The sequence below is a fragment of the Prionailurus viverrinus genome, chromosome C2 (assembly GCF_022837055.1).
Source record: "Prionailurus viverrinus isolate Anna chromosome C2, UM_Priviv_1.0, whole genome shotgun sequence".
Lineage (NCBI taxonomy): Eukaryota > Metazoa > Chordata > Mammalia > Carnivora > Felidae > Prionailurus > Prionailurus viverrinus.
In genome coordinates this window covers 34,381,049-34,401,144 of record NC_062569.1, presented here as the reverse complement: position 1 = coordinate 34,401,144, position 20,096 = coordinate 34,381,049, and the positions used below count along the sequence as shown (strand labels likewise).

Here is a 20,096-nt window from a genome sequence, read left to right as displayed (position 1 = left end):
CAAACTGTGAGATCATGACCTGAGCTGAAACCAAGAGATAGACATTTAACCAACTGAGCCATCAAGGTGGCCCTGTCTGCCATACATTTTGTTGTTTTATTCCATTTTTCTTTGTCTTGTCATTGTGATGTCATGCAAAACTTTCACAATACTTATGTAGACAATTTTTTTCTTTAATGATTCTGGGCTTCCTGTCTGGCTTAAAATTTCCCCCTCACGAAATAAATGTCATATCACTATTCTTTAAAAAATTCCCTCTAAGTGTTTGTTTCACATATATATACATATATATGTAAAATATTTATTTAAGTAATCTCTACCCCCAAAGTGGGGCTCTAACTCATGACCCCCAGATCAAGAGTTGCATGCTCTTCCAGCTGAACCAGCCAGGCGCCCCTGTTTTGTATATTTTTATATCTTTAATTCTTCTGGAATTTATTTTTGAATGTGGTATGGTTCTAGCTTTGATATATTATAAATATTCAATTAAACTAGGATAATTTATCAAACTACTGTTTTACCACTGGGCTGTTTGCCATCTTTGCTTTATAGTAGGTTCTACTTCTAGATTCCATCCTCGGTTACTCAAATATTTGCTTGAGCTATTATAGCAGCGAAAGTTAAAATAACTCTAAAATATAGTAACTTTACAATAAGTTAAGATTTTAGCTTTTCAGTAAGTGAAATTGAAGTGTGCCTCTAAGAAAGTCTATAAAATTTCCTGGTAGAGGTCCAAAGATAACAGGAGATAAGGTATGCAAAGGGGGCTGTGTAAACTATAAGGCACTACATACAAATGATAGCTGTTACTGTCGCAAAAATGAACACACAGAAAAATAATCTTGGGCTTGGAAGGCTGTACTTCTGCTTTTATGACCATTAATATAGCAGGACTTGAAGAACCAGCTGTGAAGCAGCCAATCTAGCAACTCCATCTCCAGAAGTGGAGTGACAGAAGAAGGGGGAAAAGCGATGGGCTGCGCCCAGTCAGCGAGGAGTCAGTTCAAAGTTCCAGAACGGAATTCGGGAGAGGGACTGGGAAGCGAAAGCCAACAAGGAAATCTAGAGCAGAGGGGTGTCTCGGGAGGGGGCTACGAAAGACGGGGCAGGTGGCGGTTCTCTGCTGAAGGCGGCCTGTTGGAGATCCCCAATCCCACTGTCTTCCAGAAGCCACAAAGAGGAGCCGAAACGGCGAGCAGTAGCGTCCCGGGAGGGCAGAGAGCCCGAGAGAACTAGGCGGCAGTACCGCCTCTCCCTCTGCCCTGCCGGGCCAGTCCCGCAGGTCTGGCGGCGGCCGCTGCGGGACCGGGGATTGGTCCGAGCAGCGCGCGGGGCGGGGCGAAGGTTGCTGGAAGGCCAGCCGGGGAGGTGGGCGCGCGCGCGGGCACGGCGGCGGCGCGCGCGTGCTCCGTCGGTCGGTGCGGCGGCGGCGGCAGAGCGGGCCATGGCTGTGGGTGGCGGGCCAGTGTAACGCCGCGCGGGGCAGGCGGGAGGCGACCGGGAGAGGCAGGGATGGGGGTGCCTCAGCGGGACGGTCGCGGTGGCCTGGGCTGCTGACCGCGTAACCGGAGCTAGGAGTCTGCGGCGGCGGAACACCGGGCAGGTGAGAGCGGCTGCGCGGGACCCGGATGCGGCGCAGCCGAGTGGCGGCGCGGTCGCGGCGGCGGGTGAGGTGCCCCCGCGCGGGCGGGCGGCGCGCTCTAGCCCGCCACAGCCTGCGGCGCCGGCGAGTTGTGTACCCGCGGCGCGCTTCCTGCCGTCGCGGAGGACACCCGCCCGCCGGCCTGCGGGGGCGCTTCGCTCGACTGCGGCCCTCCCGGGGCTCTCTTAGGTGAGCGGCGCTTCCTGGCCACAGGGCGGCCGAGACGCGACCGGTAGCCCCGGCCGCTGGCGCTTTTGGTGGCGTTCCTGAAGGGCCCTCTCTGGAGAGGCGGCGCCCTCGCCCTGTCTCTCCTCCGCCTTTGCGGACGTCCCCGCGGCTTCTCCACCCTCAGGTGCCTTTTTGTGTAGAAGTGCATTTTAGGGGCGGGGATCCTGGGCTGTTGGGGTACGGTCGTGTTTTCAAATTCCACCGCCTCCACTGACCAGCCCTGGGACCTTGGGCCCAAGTGTCCCGATTTGTTAATGGGAATAATAATAATACGTACTTCACAGGGTTGTTTTGAGGATAGGACCGGATGATGTGCATGACCGATCAGCCAGAGCTCGGTAAGTGGTAAGCTATTAGGAGCAACCCTGGTGCAGCATCTTTTCTCGTTAGCCATTGCTGATTCCAGGCTGCGGGTGTACGTTTGGGGGCACATTTATTTACAGACTGCTCTGGTGTTGCAGTAACCTCCACTGAAATTGCCTAATATTGGAGACTGTTCTCTTACAGTGGCCAAAATAGAATCGTCTATTTCCCATACTAGAATCTTGTAGTCTCTTTCTTGCTAAGGCTTACTTGGTCTACCTGTCTCAGGTGCTGAGTGGCAATTGTTGAAATAAGACCGAAAGAATTTTAGGATTCGCTTAGGATGGAAAATGGTGGGACACACAAACTGGAAGTGCTTTGCAGTTTAAATAATCTTAAGTCACACTTAACTGTCACTTGTTACAGAGTATAAACACACGAGGAATATGGAAACAGACTCATTTTTCTGCGTTGCTACATCCGAAGGGAGTGACAAGTGCTTTTGTAAACATCATTGTGGGTAGTGTTAGTGTCTGGTGAAGTCATCATAATTAAATTAGATGAGTACTTACTTTGAAGCACTGAGTGAATGTTTGGAAATGTGATTCCTAATAAAATCATCTCCGAGTCAGTATTCTCAGCAGTTCATTAATCATTTGGGGATTTTTATGCAACGCTGTAAGGTTTTTATGGTAAAAGCAGAACTGTTTAAGTCATGATAATGTAGCATAAGACAGTGGTCAGGATAAAGATCTTAGTTTCAGAAGGCAAGTGTAGAAACAAGTAATAATCATAAGCTTTAAAAATGAAAATTGTATTCACTAAAGCAAAAATGACTAACAACAAAAAAACTTTGTTTTACACCCCCTGATTCATACTCTGATGAGGATCTTTGACCTTCAGGGTGTTTTTTAGAAGTGTAGAAAATTGAGTTGTCTTTTAATTTATTGCCATTTTGCACCTCTTGACTGTGTTTTCTACTTTGTAAAGAGACTCATCCACAGAGACTTTGATTCAACGTATTTTTGAATGTGAACAAAATACACAGAAAAAAAATTAAAATTAGACCTTGTAATCTAAGATACGTTCTTCCTAAATTGTGATTTTTCCTCTTGTCTCACTTTAGATTGGTGAACCTGACAGTAGAAGCACTACTGTGCTAGCTGCTGAAAAGGCTAGGGGTCAGAAGTCCCATCTTGCTTCGTTCTAGGCCTGGACTTGGGTCCCTAATAGCTGGGGCTTTGGGGATGTCACTCAAGTCTTTTTGGTTTTGCCTTAGTCTTTTTATTTATAGAGTTTGAGTGGGTGTGTGTCACAAGGTTTGGGAGGGTGGTGATGGACTAGTGAATCACATTATATAGAAGAACCTTCCAGGATACTGCACTTTTATGGTTTCCTTCTCTTCACTCCCTTTCTCTCCTTTTGTTGATTTTTCCTTCTCCCTGAATTCAAAACATCCTAATGCCTTAGCGCTTCCAAGCCATTCCCTCGACTTAAAAAAAAACTTTTTTTAAAGTAAGATCTGTGCCCAGTGCAGGGTTTGAACTCACAACCCCAAGATCAGGAGTCACATGCTCTGCTGCCTATGCCAGCCCAGTGCCCCTATCCCCTCTACTTTTTTCTTTTCTTAAAAAAATTTTTTTTGAGTGTAGTTAACACACGGTGTTACATTAATTTCAGGTATACCACATAGTGATTCAACAAGTGTATACATTACATAATGCTGTGCTCACCACAAGTGTGGCTACCATCTGTTGCCATACAATACTATTACAATATCACTATGTTCCCTCTACTGTTTTTCTACCTGTACTCTCTCCAGGTGATCTCATCATGTCCACTGTCCATGTGCTGTTGACGTTCAGATTTTTTTTTTTTAATATTTTTAAACGTTTATTCATTTTTGACAGACAGAGCATGAGAGGGGAAGAGGCAGAGAGAGGGAGACACAGAATCTGAAGCAGGCTCTAGGCTCTGAGCTCTCAGCACAGAGCCCGAGACGGGGCTCGAATTCACAGACTGAGATATCATGACCTGAGCTGAAGTCGGATGCTCAACCGACTGAGCCACCCAGGCGCCCCCCCCTTTTTTTTTTTTTTTTTAAATATTTTTAAACGTTTATTCATTTTTGACAGACAGAGCATGAGAGGGGAAGGGACGTTCAGATTTTTTTAAAAGATTTATTTATTTTGAGACAGCGAGCAAGAGTGTGGTGAAGGGAGTGGGAGAGACAGAATCCCAAGCATGCTCTGTGCTATCAGAGCAGAGCCTGATGTGGGGTTCGATCTCACAAACTGTGAGATTGTGATCTGAGCTGAAATCAAGAGTTGGACTCTCAACTGACTAGCCACCCAGGTGCCCGACGCTCAGATTTTTATCTTCAGTCCTGAACTTTAGATTTCTTTTACTGCCTTTGTGGTATCTTCACTCCATTTGCCTTTAGGCATCCAAAACTGAACATGTTCAGAGTGGAGCTCTTGATTTGTTTCTCAGCCTTTTCCTTCCTCAGCACCCCTCTGCCCTCCTCCTCCACCCCCGTTAAGTGAAAAATCTGGTGGTCATTCTTAATTCATCCCTTTGCCTCACTGCGCCTCCATTCCCCACATAATCAGTCCTTCAGCAAACCCTGTCAATTTTACCTCCAAAATACATTTCAGGTATATTTACTTCTTTGTTTTTATTGCCACCAACCCATTTCTTCTTGGGCAGTAGCTTCTTACCTGGTCTCTTGCCTCTGGTCTTGCTTTGCTGTTTCAAATAGTGATCAGAGTGATCTTTACTCACTTTCCTGCTTCAGTGGCTTATTACACTAAGAAGTAAATCCATACTCTTTACTTGCATTTTCTGCTATTATCTTGCTTATTTACTTATTTATTTGTTATGGCTTTTTTCCCCTTCGGCATACTCTAAACTCTCTGAGGGCTAGGATCTTGTCTGTCTTCTATATTGGTATTCTTGGTAACCAGAACAGTGCCTAAAACATTTAATGTTGAATGAATGAATGTGTGAATGAAATAAGTCAGTCTTTTTTTTTTTTTAACGTTTATTTATTTTTGAGACAGAGACAGACAGAGCATGAAGGGGGGAGGGGCAGAGAGAGAGGGAGACACAGAATCGGAAGCAGGCTCCAGGCTCTGAGCCATCAGCCCAGAGCCTGACGCGGGGCTCGAACTCACGGACCGCGAGATCGTGACTCGAGCTGAAGTTGGACGCTTGACCGACTGTGCCACCCAGGCGCCCCCAGTCTTTTGATTATAAGTTCAGCATGTGTTGAACAAACTTATTCTTTTTGGTCCCAGATTTGTGCAAATAAGGAAGTAATCAGAGGGCCTAGAGGTATTCTGTTAGGCATCCTTATTCCTCAGTCTTGGTTAAGGGGTGCTGTACCTCCTGAAGAGGCTAGACATTAAGCCACTAATAACAACAAATGTGATTTTTATTCATTGTGTACTGGTTCATTAGTATTTTTGTAAATAAGGAACCAAACAGGTTTTCCAGGCTTGTGTTCTTTTGAGACATTGAATTTTGGTCTTGACTGGAGGGGATTGGTTCTAGAATGTGATACTTTCATTTAGTATTGCATACCAAATCCGATAGGGTAGCAGTTGGAATGTTTGCAGAGAGCAGGTGTGTTTATTTCAATTACACTATTTAAAAAAACAAAAACAAAAACGGAGACCCCTGATCCTCTGTGTGTGTGTGTGTGTGTGTGTGTGTGTGTGTGTGTGTGTATGTGTGTATGTGTGTATCCATCCTCTCAACCATTTGATTTGGAATTATCATGTCTTGGGGATAAATTCTTACCATTTGGTTTCTTTCTTTTTTTTCAGGATTTTATTTTTGAAGCATGGGATTCTGTCTCTCCCTCTCTCTCTGCCTTTCCCCCACTTGAACTCTCTTATTCAAAAGAAATAAAATATTAAAAAAGAGTGTATAATTCCATTGTCAGAGTAGAAATAGAGAAAAAATATGTTGGAGGAGAAAAGCTTAGATTAGAAGAATAATGCTGACTTAACATTTAGTGAAAGAGAAGAAGAAAAGGAACATAGGTGAGAATATCATCAGTTTTTTTGGCTGACATAAGACAACTTCCCTTATCACTCCTCTTACCTCTCACTGCCCTCCCCAGATTTTGTCACCTGGATTTTTTTCCCTCTCCTCACTCTTCATTCCCTGATTGGTATGGGCTCTTTTTCTAAGGAGTACCTGTGAGCCTTCAGTAGTTTAATGTCTGCTGTAATGCTTTGAGAGGAAACTATCCTTTTCTTGAAGAGGCCTGCCTTCTCCTAGTCAAGGTCTGTCTGCCTACATTTTCTAGCCATTGGGTCCAGCTTTCTCTTTAGACTGGCTCCAAACTGGTGCACTTCCTTTTTAAGTTGTTGTTCTACCATAGATTCCATAGTAGCCTTTATGTTATCTCCAGGTTAAATAGTTCTGAGTCACAAGCTTCTAGTTGAGAGAGAGAAAAATGAAAGGGATTAGATGTGTGGTTGGGTGTGTATAGTGTGTTTGTTCTAGTTGCTCTGATAATGCAGATTGTGTCTCTAATTTAGACCTTTCTTTTTCAATAGGCTTGTTTATTATTATTCATTAAATAAACACTTTTTATATAAATTTCATATAAATATATAATTTTTGTATAATATATGATGTACAGTAAATATATAATACACTTTTAGATACATATTTTTAAATATTAAAATCAATTATTATTATATTATCCACAATCAGCATGGAGGCAGACATGGGGCTGGATCCCAGGACCCTAGGATCATGACCTGAGCCAAAATCAAGAGTCGGACACTCAACTGACTGAGCCACTCAGGTGCCCCTATTTTTTTAGATGACCAAAGAGATTTTGATAAAAAGGCATTTCTAAAAGAGGATGACATTGAATTAAAAAAAATTTATATACAGTAAAACTCTAATTTTTAAAATTAATTGAAAATGTTTTCAGTACAGTTAATGTACAGGGTATTAGTTTTAGGTGTACGGTGTAAATGATTAAACAATTGTATTCATTACTCAGTGCTCATTGTGATAAGTATAATCTTTATTGCCTATCACCTAATTTCACCCATCTCCCACCCACCACTCCTCTGGCGACCATCAGTTTGTTCTCTGTAGTTAAGTCTGTTTCTTTGGTTTGTCAAAACTTAATTTTTTTCGGGGCGCCTGGGTGGCGCAGTCGGTTAAGCGTCCGACTTCAGCCAGGTCACGATCTCACGGTTCGTGAGTTCGAGCCCCGCGTCAGGCTCTGGGCTGATGGCTCAGAGCCTGGAGCCTGCTTCCGATTCTGTGTCTCCCTCTCTCTCTGCCCCTCCCCTGTTCATGCTCTGTCTCTCTCTGTCCAAAAATAAATAAACGTTGAAAAAAAACTTAATTTTTTTCATATACAGTCCTGAGGGTTTTTTTTTTTTTTATTAAATGTTTATTTATTTTGAGGGAGAGAGAGTATGAGCCAGGGAGGAGCAGGGAGAGAGGGAGAGAGAGAATCCCAAGCAGGCTCCATGTTGTCAGCGCAGAGCTTAACATGGGGTTCAAATCTCACAAACCCTGAAATTGTGACCTGAGCCAAAAATCAAGAGTCAGATGCTTAACCGACTGAGCCACTCAGGCGTTCCCCTCCTGAGTTTTAACACATGCATAGATTTTTGTAATTATAGCCACCACTAACAGTATACAGAACAATTCCAACACCTCAAAGAATTCCCTTGTGTTACTCCTTTGTAGTCCTCTCCCTTCTCATTCTGAGCACTTGGATTCATTTTATTTATTTATAAAAATATTTATTCATTTTTGAGAGAGAGCGAGACAGAGGGTGAGTCGGGGAGAGGCAGAAAGAGAGGGAAACACAGAATTCGAAGTAGGCTCTGAAGCAGGCTCCAGGCTCTGAGCTGTCAGCATGAAGCCTGACCCAGGTCTCAAACCCATGAACCATGAGATCATGACCTGAGCCGAAGTCAGATGCTTAACTGAGCCACCCAGGCGCCCTTATTTGTGTTTTAAAGAGAAAATTTTTCATGGCTAGAATATGTTAGAACTAGAATGAGTGGATAACTGATCACCCTAATTGTTGGTTTTCTTTTGGAAATATAAATGAGATAATTCCAGTCTTCAACATGCAATAAACTAATTATCCTTGTAGATGAAGGAATGTTTAAAAAGGCTTTAAATTAAAAAAATACTGTATAACTTCTGAAAACTGTCAAGTGAGGTGAATCCCATAATGTCAGCTTATATAAAGGACCATCTAAGAGAATTTGGAGGCTAAGTCTGTGATAATAATGGATTCATCTCTCTGGTAAATCTAGACTTCCCATTTACTGCTCTTGGCAGGGTTAGCTGGAGATTAATTTTGCCAAGGATTATGTTATGAAGTCTCAGTTTTTCTTCCTAACTTCTCTCTAGCATTGTCACTTTCTGCTAGCCTACTTTTTCCTAGCACTTAAAGTTGTTTTTAGCCTAGGGATTGAAGGGAGGATATGCTATCTGTATAACTATGGTGTGTTGCAAATGTAGCTTTCATTTATCTTATATATATTAGTTTCAACCTAAAGCAGTTAATAATGTAGAAACTTCATCATTTCCTTACAAAATTCACAAATCCTTACCCTGAATCCTGGCTTCAGGATCTGTTTTCCCCCACCTCTTCACCAAGAATGCATACCTCCTCATTTCCTGCAGTATTTAAAGCAGTTCGCTTGAGGTTATTATCATTGCCCTTTTAACTGGTGTATTTACTGCTGGACCATCCCCTCTGTTGTGGTATTGCTAGAGCCAGGTCTGCAACTCACAGTCCTCTGGTGCAAGCTAGGAAGAACTGACATGCTTGTTCCTGACTCTAGCTTGTCCTCCCCTGGTGCTGGAATCACTTGGGAGACCACCAGGCAAATGCTTACTTGTCTTCAGGGGAAATGCGATCCTGATTATCCATGCCTTCAGGAGAAGGATTATGTGGATTAAAAGAAATCCATGAGTAATCCAGAAGCTTTATTTAAACTGCAGTTTAACCACATTCCTGACGATAGTTTTTCCTTGCATTTCTAATAACTGTAATATTTACTAATTTCGTATCTATCTCCTACCATATAGAAGTATTGGCAATTGTGAAGTAGGGAAAGGATGGGAGGGGTCAAAGGAATTAGATAATGAACAGGCTTTGCCCTACATAATTTGGTGTTGACTGGGTGGTTTAACCACAGTGCTTACTAGACCTCGAAGACCTGAATTCCATGAATTCCTTACCTGCTGAGCCACTGGAAGAAATTTGAGGTGACTGTCAACAAAAGGGCAAACTCCATTTTGAGACATTTGCTCCTTACTAGTTTAAATGATTGAGCTTTCATGATTTAAATAATGAGTACTTCAGACCATCAGAATTATAAGTTTAATGCAATTTGAAGTTTTCTTTAATGTTTATTTAAAAATTTAACTTTTCAACAATTTTCAGAGGAATTAAACTGAAAAACTGCAGTTTGAAATAGAGATTGTCTCTCTCTCTTTTTTTTTTTTTTTTTTTTGGAGTTTATTTTGAGAGAGAGAGAGAGCTGGGGCAAGAGCAGGGGAGGGGCAGAGAGAGAGGGAGAAAGAGAATTCCAAGCAGGCTCCCCACACTCAGTGCGGAGCCTGATACAGGGCTTAGAGTCAACAAACCATGAGATCATGACCTGAGCTGAAACTAAGAGTGGGATGCTTAACGGACTGAGCCATCCAGGCGCCCCGAGATGCTCAGTTTTTGTAGCCAGACCACTTACTACTACCTCTGACAAGTTACTTACACAGTAATTAATTTCTATTAAAAAAAATTTTTTTTTTAACATTTATTTATTTTTGAGACAGAGAGAGACAGAGCATGAACGGGGGAGGGTCAGAGAGAGGGAGACACAGAATCTGAAACAGGCTCCAGGCTCTGAGCTGTCAGCACAGAGCCCGACGCGGGGCTCGAACTCACGGAGTGCGAGATCATGACCTGAGGTGAAGTCGGCTGCTTAACCAACTGAGCCACCCAGGCGCCCCTAATTTCTATTAAACCGTTGAAATATGGTCAGTTAAAATTGTGTATTTTTTTTTTTTTTGGTGCAAAAATGTGTTACTAAAGCATGAGGACAGGGCCCATGGGCAGATAATAGCTGCCTAAAATTTTGTACTCTTGAACTACCAATTTAGTGTAGGTCTTGTATTTATATACTAATAAAAGCAGTGTTTATAAATCATTACAAATTGCTGCTGTTATGTTATCTGAACAAAAATTATAATTTGTTAGCTAAAACTTACCTCTCCAGTTGTATATTTTATTTTATTTTTTTTATTTAAAAAAAAATTTTTTTTTTCAACGTTTTTTATTTATTTTGGGACAGAGAGAGACAGAGCATGAACGGGGGAGGGGCAGAGAGAGAGGGAGACACAGAATCGGAAACAGGCTCCAGGCTCCGAGCCATCAGCCCAGAGCCCGACGCGGGGCTCGAACTCCGGGACTGCGAGATCGTGACCTGGCTGAAGTCGGACGCTTAACCGACTGCGCCACCCAGGCGCCCCTCCAGTTGTATATTTTAAAAAAGTTAGGTTTCTGATCCTCTTGTAGTTCATAAGCGTGATGATTGGGTGTTCATGTTGTTGTGTGATATGTGCCTCCCTTAAACCTTGTTACGACCTTGGCACATTGCCCGTCTGACATAGGGAAAATAAAAGGTTCCATATTTATCAGCTAGATACATATATATATATATGTTTGTGTGTATATGTGTGTGTGTGTGTGTGTGTGTGTGTGTGTGTATATATTATTCCCCTTAATTGAGATTCATTATGGGTAGTTTTTTGGGGGGAGGGGTGTCCTGGGGGACAACCATCTGGGATTCTCTTAATATGTTTATTTTTTGCTAGAGAGCCTAAGGAAATATCCATAGGAGTAGATAGATGATAGTTAGTTTTGACAAGGTGGTGATCAATTGAAATTATTTTTGGGGTTTTTTTTTTTTTTTTTGGTGGTTAGGAAACTTTCACATTTTCATTGAAAATCATTGGTTGTCTTAAGTCTTAGTATACTTTACCCACCATTTCATTATTAATATTTTTCCTAAGTAATTGGTATTGTTCTGGGTTTTAGGTGCTGATTCTACCTACAAGAAATGTCTACTGTGTGTGTGTGTATGGTAGCTATGTATGCCATATCAACCAGCAGCAATGATTTCATCCTTAACTTGTGAAGAATTTATGATTTCTTTAATTCTGTATATTGTCACCTATTTCCTTTCTTTTTCTCTTTCTTCCTTTCTTTTCTTTTTTTCTCCTCTTTTCTTTCTTTCTTTCTTTCTTTCTTTTTTTTTAAAGTAATCTCAAGCTCAACGTGAGGCTCGATTTACAACCTGGAAATCATGTGTCACATGCTTCACCAATTGCTCCATCATTTTTTGTCATTTAAAGTTGTGGCTGTCAATATAGCCCATTAGAAAAACCACTCTTTTGCCTCTGAAGGAAGGTTGGCCCAAAGAATGGAAAGAACCTTCTATTTGAATATGTTCAAGTATGTAATACCTTTTGTACCATATGAAATTCAGAAAATAAGGGGAGAAGAAAAAAAAAAAGAACTTGCTCTTTGTGCTTACTATATGGGATTAGACTATAATAGTAGTTAACATTTATTGGATGCTTACTTACATGCCATGTTATGCTTAGTGGCCTTCCTAGATTTTATCTTCATAAACTTGTAATGAAGGTAGTGATGATATCCTTGCTTAAGAGATAAGGAAACTGAAGCTTTGGGGGATGTTAACATGCCAAGCATCACATAGTTGAGGAAAAGTCAGGTTTCAAACTCAGATCTGACTCTAGAATTTACGTGTATCTATCTTTCTTTCTTTCTTTCTTTCTTTCCTTCCTTCCTTCCTTCCTTCCTTCCTTCCTTCCTTCCTTCCTTCCTTCTAAGATTTTATTTTTAAGTACTCTCTACACCCAACATGAAGCTTGAACTTACAACCCTGAGCAAGAGTGTTTTGCTCCACCTGCTGAGCCAGCCAGGTGCCCCTAGAATTTATATTTTTAACTGATTGCATCATACAGTTCTTTATTTTTTAGGTCCTTCAGAGGAAGGTTAGAAGATACTATATAAGTTTAAAGTGTTGTGTTTTTTTTAGTATGATAATCACCACCTTCATCTTACACTACCTGTGTAGTATTTGGAAACAGGATGCAATTTTCTGTTCATTGAACCTTTAACCTTTTTTTTTTAATTGAAGTATTAGTTTCAGGTGTGTGTGTGTGTGTGTGTGTGTGTGTGTATATATATATATATATATATATATATATATATTCAACAATTTAATACATTACTCATTGCTCACCATGATAAGTATAGTCTCCATCTGTCACCAAGCAATGTTATTACAGTATTATTGATTGTATTCCATATGCTGCATTTTTCACCTCCTTGATTTATAACTAGAAGTTTGTGTCTTTTTATTTTTTTTTTTTAATTTTTTTTCAACGTTTTATTTTTATTTTTGGGACAGAGAGAGACAGAGCATGAACGGGTGAGGGGCAGAGAGAGAGGGAGACACAGAATCGGAAACAGGCTCCAGGCTCTGAGCCATCAGCCCAGAGCCTGACGCGGGGCTCGAACTCACGGACCGCGAGATCGTGACCTGGCTGAAGTCGGACGCTTAACCGACTGCGCCACCCAGGCGCCCCTAGAAGTTTGTGTCTTTTAATCCATTTATTTTACTTATCCCCCCACTCACCTCTCAACCATTAACTTTCTTTTTCTAACTACTCTTAAATAACTTGATATAGATATAGCCTAGTTTTATTGTACGAGTTATGAGTTAAAAAATTGGGGCTCCTGGATAGCTCAGTTGGTTAAGCGTCAGACTCTTGATTTCAGCTCAGGTCATGATTGAGCCCTGTGTTGGACTCCCCAGCTGGCAGTGCAGAATCTGCCTAGGATTCTCTCCCTGTTTCTCTGCTCCTCTCCTATTCTTGCTCTCTTGTTTATCTCTCTGCAAATAAATAAATAAACGTTAGGGGCGCCTGGGTGGCGCAGTCGGTTAAGCGGCCGACTTCAGCCAGGTCACGATCTCGCGGTCCGGGAGTTCGAGCCCCGCGTCAGGCTCTGGGCTGATGGCTCAGAGCCTGGAGCCTGTTTCCGATTCTGTGTCTCCCTCTCTCTCTGCCCCTCCCCCGTTCATGCTCTGTCTCTCTCTGTCCCAAAAATAAATAAACGTTGCAAAAAAAAAAAAAAATAAATAAATAAATAAATAAACGTTAAAAAAAATAAATTATTTGATGTAGTATGCCTTTGTTTTGAATGTATAAAAAGCTTTGCTTTTGCCTTGGCTTTATAGTTAGAAAGTATGTGGTTTTAGGGGTGCTTAGATGGCTCATTCGGTTGAGCATTGACTCTTGGTTTTGGCTCAGGTCTTGATCCCAAGGTTGTGGGATCCAGCCCTGCATTGTGCTCCGTGCTGAGCATAGAGCCTGTGTAAGATATTCTCTCTCTCTCTTTTGCCCTCTCCCCGACTTTTCCCCCTCCTCATGATCTCTTTCTTTCTCTTAAAAAAAAAAGAAGAGAAAAAAAAGAAACCTGTGGTTTTATGCTTTGTTATATATATGTAGCTAACAAAAATACTTAATGTATGATCTGGTATTATTAGATGTTCTTGTAAGCAGGTGTAGATCATCTTTACAGAATTTTCAAATACGAAAACTCTGAAGTATTTTTTCCTCTCCTGCCTAGGTAATTTGTTGGGTGCTATATTGAAACATCTTGCTAAACTTGATCCTAAAGTGTTGGGAATAGAGGAAGGTAGACATAAATTTACTTTTGTTTCATGAATTTACTTTTGAATAAATGAACCAATAGATTACAGTTATTAATCCTTTAATTAAAAAAATGAATAGATAAGCATTACATTTGTGCTGTTTGGCCTCCCCCCTCCCCCACATTCACATGAGAAAAGAATGTGAGCATGAACATTATATCTATCATTAATAGTATTCAGACACATAGAAGGGGATGCTCAGTTTGTGAGTTGGAATCCCTCTTGTTGGCATGGAGCCCACTTTGGATGCTCTGTCCCCCACCTCTCCCTCCCCCACTCAGTTGCGTGTTCTGTCTCAAAAAGGAGTAAACATTTATTAAAAAAAGTTTAAAATTCTGTCACATGGTTGTAATGCAATTTAATAACAAAAGTATTCAACAAAAGCTTAATTAGATAAGATTAAACTTACTTTGCTGTTATGAATAACCTTATAGTGAACATCTTTGAACTGAATCTTTGGATACAATCATTATTTCTTAGGTATGACACATGAAGACTTGGAATTGCGTTTGAATATCACATTTCCTCTTTTTATTTTTTTTTATTATTTTTTTAATTTCCTTTTTTTAAATTATATAAATTGCAGAGGTTGGAATTATATAGGGAAAGGGAAACTAATGTATATTGCATCGTGAATGGTAGATAGTCCTAATCTACACAGTGTGCATAGCTCTTTAGCGATCTGCACAGAAGTATTCTAAAACCAATCATTTTCCTTTCATCTATTTCTGTACTCATTGGACTTGTTCAGTTTTTATTCGGTGTCTCAGCCATTAGGTGTATATGAAAAAGTTCTTTACTTTTTTCTATATAAGCCTTTTATCTGTTCTCATTTAATTTTGCTATTTATTTTTTTAAAGATGTCATTTTTTTTTTCTTTTTTTTTTTTTTAAATTTTTTTCAACGTTTATTTATTTTTGGGACAGAGAGAGACAGAGCATGAACAGGGGAGGGGCAGAGAGAGAGGGAGACACAGAATCGGAAACAGGCTCCAGGCTCTGAGCCATCAGCCCAGAGCCTGACGCGGGGCTTGAACTCCCAGACCGCGAGATCATGACCTGGCTGAAGTCGGACGCTTAACCGACTGCACCCTCCAGGCGCCCCAAAGATGTCATTTTTTAATGTAATCTCTACACTCAGTGTGGGGCTTGAACTCATGACCCCTAGATCAAGTGTTGCATGCTCTTCCAACTGAGCCAGCCAGGTCCCCCTCTAAATTTATTTAATTTTAATTGAAGTACAGTTGGACATATTAGTTTCGTGTGTACAATATAGTAATTCAACAATTATATACATTATGAAATGCTCACCAAGATAAGTGTAGTTACCATATAACACTGTACAGAGTTATTACAATATTAATTTTAACTCCAGTGTGGTTATCATACAGTATCGTACTAGCTCCAGGTATAGAGCTATTACAGTATTAATGACTGTATTCCCTATGCTGTGCTTTTCATCCTGTGACTTTTTTTTTTTTTTTTTTTATAACTGGAGGTTTGTATCCACTTCCTTAACCTATTTTGCCAATCCCCTTTACCTATCTCACCTATCCCCCAACCTCTACCCTCTGGCAATCCCTAGTTCTGTGTATTTATGAGGAGTCTGTTGCTCTTTCTTTTGTTGTTGTTTTGTTTTTTAGACTTCACATATAAATGAAACCATACGGTATTTGTCTTCCTCTGACTTATTTCACTTAACATAACAACCTCTAGGTCAATCCACATTGTCATGAATGGCAAAATTTCATTCTTTTTAATGGTTGAGTAATCTTCCTTTTTGTATATATACTATATCTTTATCCATTCATCTATATCATTGGGCATTTAGGTTGCTTCCATACCTTTGCTATTATAAATAATGCTGTAGTAAACATGGGGTGCATATAGCAGTTTTGTTTTCTTTGGGTAAATACTCAGGAGTGGAATTACTGGATTGTATGGTATTTCTATTTTTAGTCTTTGGAGGACCCTCCATGGTGTTTTCTGCAGTGGCTGTACTAATTTACATTCCCACTGACAGTGCACGAGGGTTCCCTTTTCTTCACATCCTTACCAACACTTACTATTTTTTATGTTTTTGATACTAGCCATTCTGATTAGTGAGATTGTGGTTTTGATTTGCCTTTCCAGATGATTAGTGATGTTGAGCATCTTTTCATAATGTCTGTTGGCTGTCTGTATGTCTTCGGAAGCATGTCTATTCAGGTTCTCTGCCCAATTTTTAGAAAATTTTATTTATTAACTGAACATTTAAGATTTTATTTATTTTTATTTTTTTAAGACTTATTTTTTATTTTTGACAGAGAGAGTGTGAGTGGGGGAGGGGCAGAGAGACAGGGAGACACAGAATCTGAAGCAGGCTTCAGGCTCTGAGCTGTCAGCAAAGAGCCTGATGTGGGGCTCCAACTCATTAGCCTCAAGATCATGACCTGAGCTGAAGTTGGACACTTAACCAACTGAGCTACCCAGGCGCCCCAAGATTTAAGTAATCTCTACACCTAAAAAGTGGAACTTGAACTCACAACCCCAAGACTAAGAGTCACATGCTCTACCAACTGAGTCAGCCACCTACCTCTCTCTGCCCATTCTTTAATCAGATTGTTTTTTGGTGTTGAGTTGTAAAAGTTCTTTATATATACATATTTTTAAATTTTTAGTTTTCAAAAAAATTTTTTTTTTTTTAATGTTTATTTATTTTTGAGAGAGAGAATGAGACAGAGCAAGAGCAGGGGAGGGTCAGAGAGAGAGGGAGACACAGAATCCAAAGCAGGCTCCAGGCTCTGAGCTGTCAGCACAGAGCCTGACGTGGGGCTCAAACTCACGAACTGTGAGATCATGACCTGAGCTGAAGTCGGATGTTCAACCGACTGAGCCATCCAGGTGCCCCTCAAAAAAATTTTTAAGTAAGCTCTACACCCAATGTGGGGTTTGAACTCATGACCCAAGATCAAGAGTCACATGCTTCACTGACTGAGCCAGTCAGGAGCCCCATGTTCTTTATATATTTTGGCTATTAACCCCTTATCAGATATATCATTTGCAGGTATCTTCTCCCATTCTTTAGGTTGCCCTTTTTGTTTTGTTGATGGTTTCTTTTGCTGTGCAAAAGCTTTTTAGTTTGATATAGTCCCAATGGTTTATTTTTGCTTTTGTTTTCCTTGCCTGGGGAGACAGATCCAGAAAAATATTGCGAAGGTTGATGTCCAAGAGATTACTACTTAAGTTTACTTTTATGGTTTCAGGTCACACATTTAGCTCCTTAATCCATTTTGAGTTTATTTTTTGTGTATGGTGTAAGAAAGTGGTTTGGTTTCATTCTTTTGCATGTAGCTGTCCAGTTTTCCCAGCACCATTCATTGAAGAGACTGTCTTTTCCCCATTGTATATTTTGCCTTCTTTGATGTAGATTAATTAATTGAGCAGATAAGTATGGGTTTATTTCTGGCTTTCTGTTTTATTCCATTGATGTATATATGTCTGTTTTTGTGCCAGTACCATGCTGTTTTGATTACTGTAACTTTGTAGTATAGTTTGAAAACTGGGACTGGGGCGCCTGGGTGGCGCAGTCGGTTAAGCGTCCGACTTCAGCCAGGTCATGATCTCGCGGTCTGTGAGTTCGAGCCCCGCGTCGGGCTCTGGGCTGATGGCTCGGAGCCTGGAGCCTGCTTCCCATTCTGTGTCTCCCTCTCTCTCTGCCCCACCCCCGTTCATGCTCTGTCTCTCTCTGTCCCAAAAATAAATAAACGTTGAAAAAAAAAATTAAAAAAAAAAAAAAAAAAGAAAACTGGGATTGTGATACCTCCAGCTTTGTTCTTTGTCAAGATTGTCTTTGCTATTTGGGTTTTTGTTTTACTTTATAAATGTTAGGATTATTCGTTAGAGTTCTTCAAAAAATACTATTGGTATTTTGATAGGGATTGTGTTGAATCTGTAGAGTGCTGTGGGTAGTATGGACATTTTAACAATATTTTTTCCAGTCTTTGAGCAGGTGTATCTTTCCATTTATTTGTGTCAACTTTGAATTTTTTTCTCAGTGTCTTATAGTTTTTAGAATATAGTTCTTTCATCTCTTTGGTTAAATTTATTCCTATTTATTTATTTAAATTCCAATTGGTTAACTTAATAGTGTAGTATTGGTTTCAGGAGTAGAATTTAGTGATTCTTATTCCTAGTTATTTTATTCTTTTTGATGCACTTGTAAATGGGATTGTTTCCTGAGTTTTCCTTCTTCTATTTCGTTGGTAGTGTATAAAATGCAGCAGATTTTTATATCTTGATTTGTATCTTGCAACTTCACTGAATTTATCAGTTCTAATAGGTTTTTTTGGTGAAGTCTTTAGGGTTTTCTAAATATCCTATCATGTAATCTGCAAATAATGACACTTTTACTTCTTCCTTCCCAATTTGGATGCCTTTTATTTCTTTTTTCTTGTCTGATTGCGGTTACTAGAACTTCATTCAGTACAATGTCGATTAAAAGTGGCGAGGGGTACCTAGGTGGCTCAGTCAGTTAGGTGTCTGACTCTTGGTTTTGGCTCAGATCATGATTTCATGGTTCATGGGGTTGAGCCCCATGTTGGGTTCTACATTGACAGCATGGAGTCAGCTTGGGATTCTCTCCCTCTGTCTCCCTCCCTCTTTCCCTCTCTCACCCTCTCCCTCCGTCTCCCTCCCTCTTTCTCTCCTTCCCTCTCTCTCTTACTTTCTCCCACTTGAGTACATGCCTGTGTGTGTGCATACACCCTGGCTGAAAATAAACATTTTTTTGTAAAGGGGTGAGAGTTTTTCTCAAATTTTTTTTTGACAATAGGTTTATTGATTATACATATATATATGTGTGTGTGTATGTGTGTATATGTAATTGCGTACCATACAATTCATCCATTGAAAGTGTATAATTCAGTAGTTTTTAGTATATTCCAATACATACAAAAATCAATTTTAGAACATTTTTTATCAGTGTAAGAAGAAATCTTTTAGCTATCATTGTTCAATCCCATCTATGCCCCATCTCTAAGCAATGGCTAATCTACTTTATCTCTGTAGATTTGCCTAGTACGCAGTCTTCTGTGATTGGCTTGTTGTACTTGGCATAATATTTTTAAGGTTCATCCATACTGTAACATATATCAGTACTTTCTTTTTGCTGAATAATTCTATTTTCTTTTTAAATTTCATTACTAAATGTGATTTGCTAAGTATTATGGTTGTTAATCAGGAGATTATTCATGCCCTAGGTTTTCTTTCTGTATATCATCTGCTTGTTAACATTTTGCTACATATTCATTAAACTGTAAAAGTATTGTTAGAGAGAGGGAAATGATGTAAATTTTAAAGTGAGTTTAGTGGTACCTGGGTGGCTCAGTTAGTTAACGTCCGACTCTTGATTTTGGCTCAGGTCATGATCTCACAGTTTGTGAGACAGAGTTCTGTGTCAGACTCTGCTCTGACAGTGTGGCGCCTGCTTGGGATTCTCTCTCCCTCTCTCTCTTTGCCCCTCCCTCACTGACATGTGTGTACGTGCACGTGCTCTTTCTCTCTCTCAAAATAAATAAATAAACACATACATAAAAAAAAAAGTTACCTATTAATGTCCTTGGCAAGAATTTTAAAAGGGGCTTGAAACTATGGGGTAAATGAAGCAAAATGTGGAAATTACACCTAGATTTTACTTTTCATGTTTTTTCTCAGTCCCCTATTGTGTCTTGTATTCCTTTGAGCTAATACTGTGTATACTATCTACACTTGAACCTAAATTAAGGACAAAGGTAATTAGCTGTAGAATTGGAATGTTGGAGAAGACATAGTGTCATATTCAGAGCACTTCTATCCTGAAACCCAGTCCAGACTAGTTTCCCACAGAGTTTCACAGAACACCTTGAGTTGCTTTACTGTAATCTCAGGTATTTTGCCGTGTGTGTATTTTGAAGAATGGTTTCTCAGTTAACCTATGAGGCTTAAACAGACATTTAACTCTCGTGTCGTCTTTTAGAAAGAGGTTCGTTCCTGAAGTGTTTTGTTTTTTGTCTCCAATTGGCTTCTTTTTTTGGATTGTTTAGATTGGATTTGGATTGTTTTCAGTTTTGGCCTGTTATAAATAAAGCA

At 40.2% G+C, this 20,096-nt stretch overlaps 1 protein-coding gene and 1 non-coding gene across 4 annotated transcripts in view; both read left to right on the top strand.

Moving 5' to 3' along the window:
• Positions 1-1,394: 1,394 nt before the first annotated feature.
• The window catches only part of PIK3CB (phosphatidylinositol-4,5-bisphosphate 3-kinase catalytic subunit beta), a 186,342-nt gene continuing 167,640 nt past the window's right edge, over positions 1,395-20,096 (top strand). The window contains exons 1-2 of one of the 3 annotated variants that reach the window (XM_047874708.1): positions 1,395-1,603; positions 2,155-2,208. The gene's annotated coding sequence lies outside the window, so the exon portion shown is untranslated. Of the gene's footprint in view, positions 1,604-1,673; positions 1,832-2,154; positions 2,209-20,096 lie in introns of those variants that run through there. The other 2 variants (XM_047874706.1, XM_047874707.1) reach the window with 2 other exon arrangements.
• Positions 10,746-10,849, top strand: LOC125175892 (small nucleolar RNA U13). The gene has a single exon (XR_007156051.1). It is a non-coding gene; the product is annotated as a small nucleolar RNA U13 (small nucleolar RNA).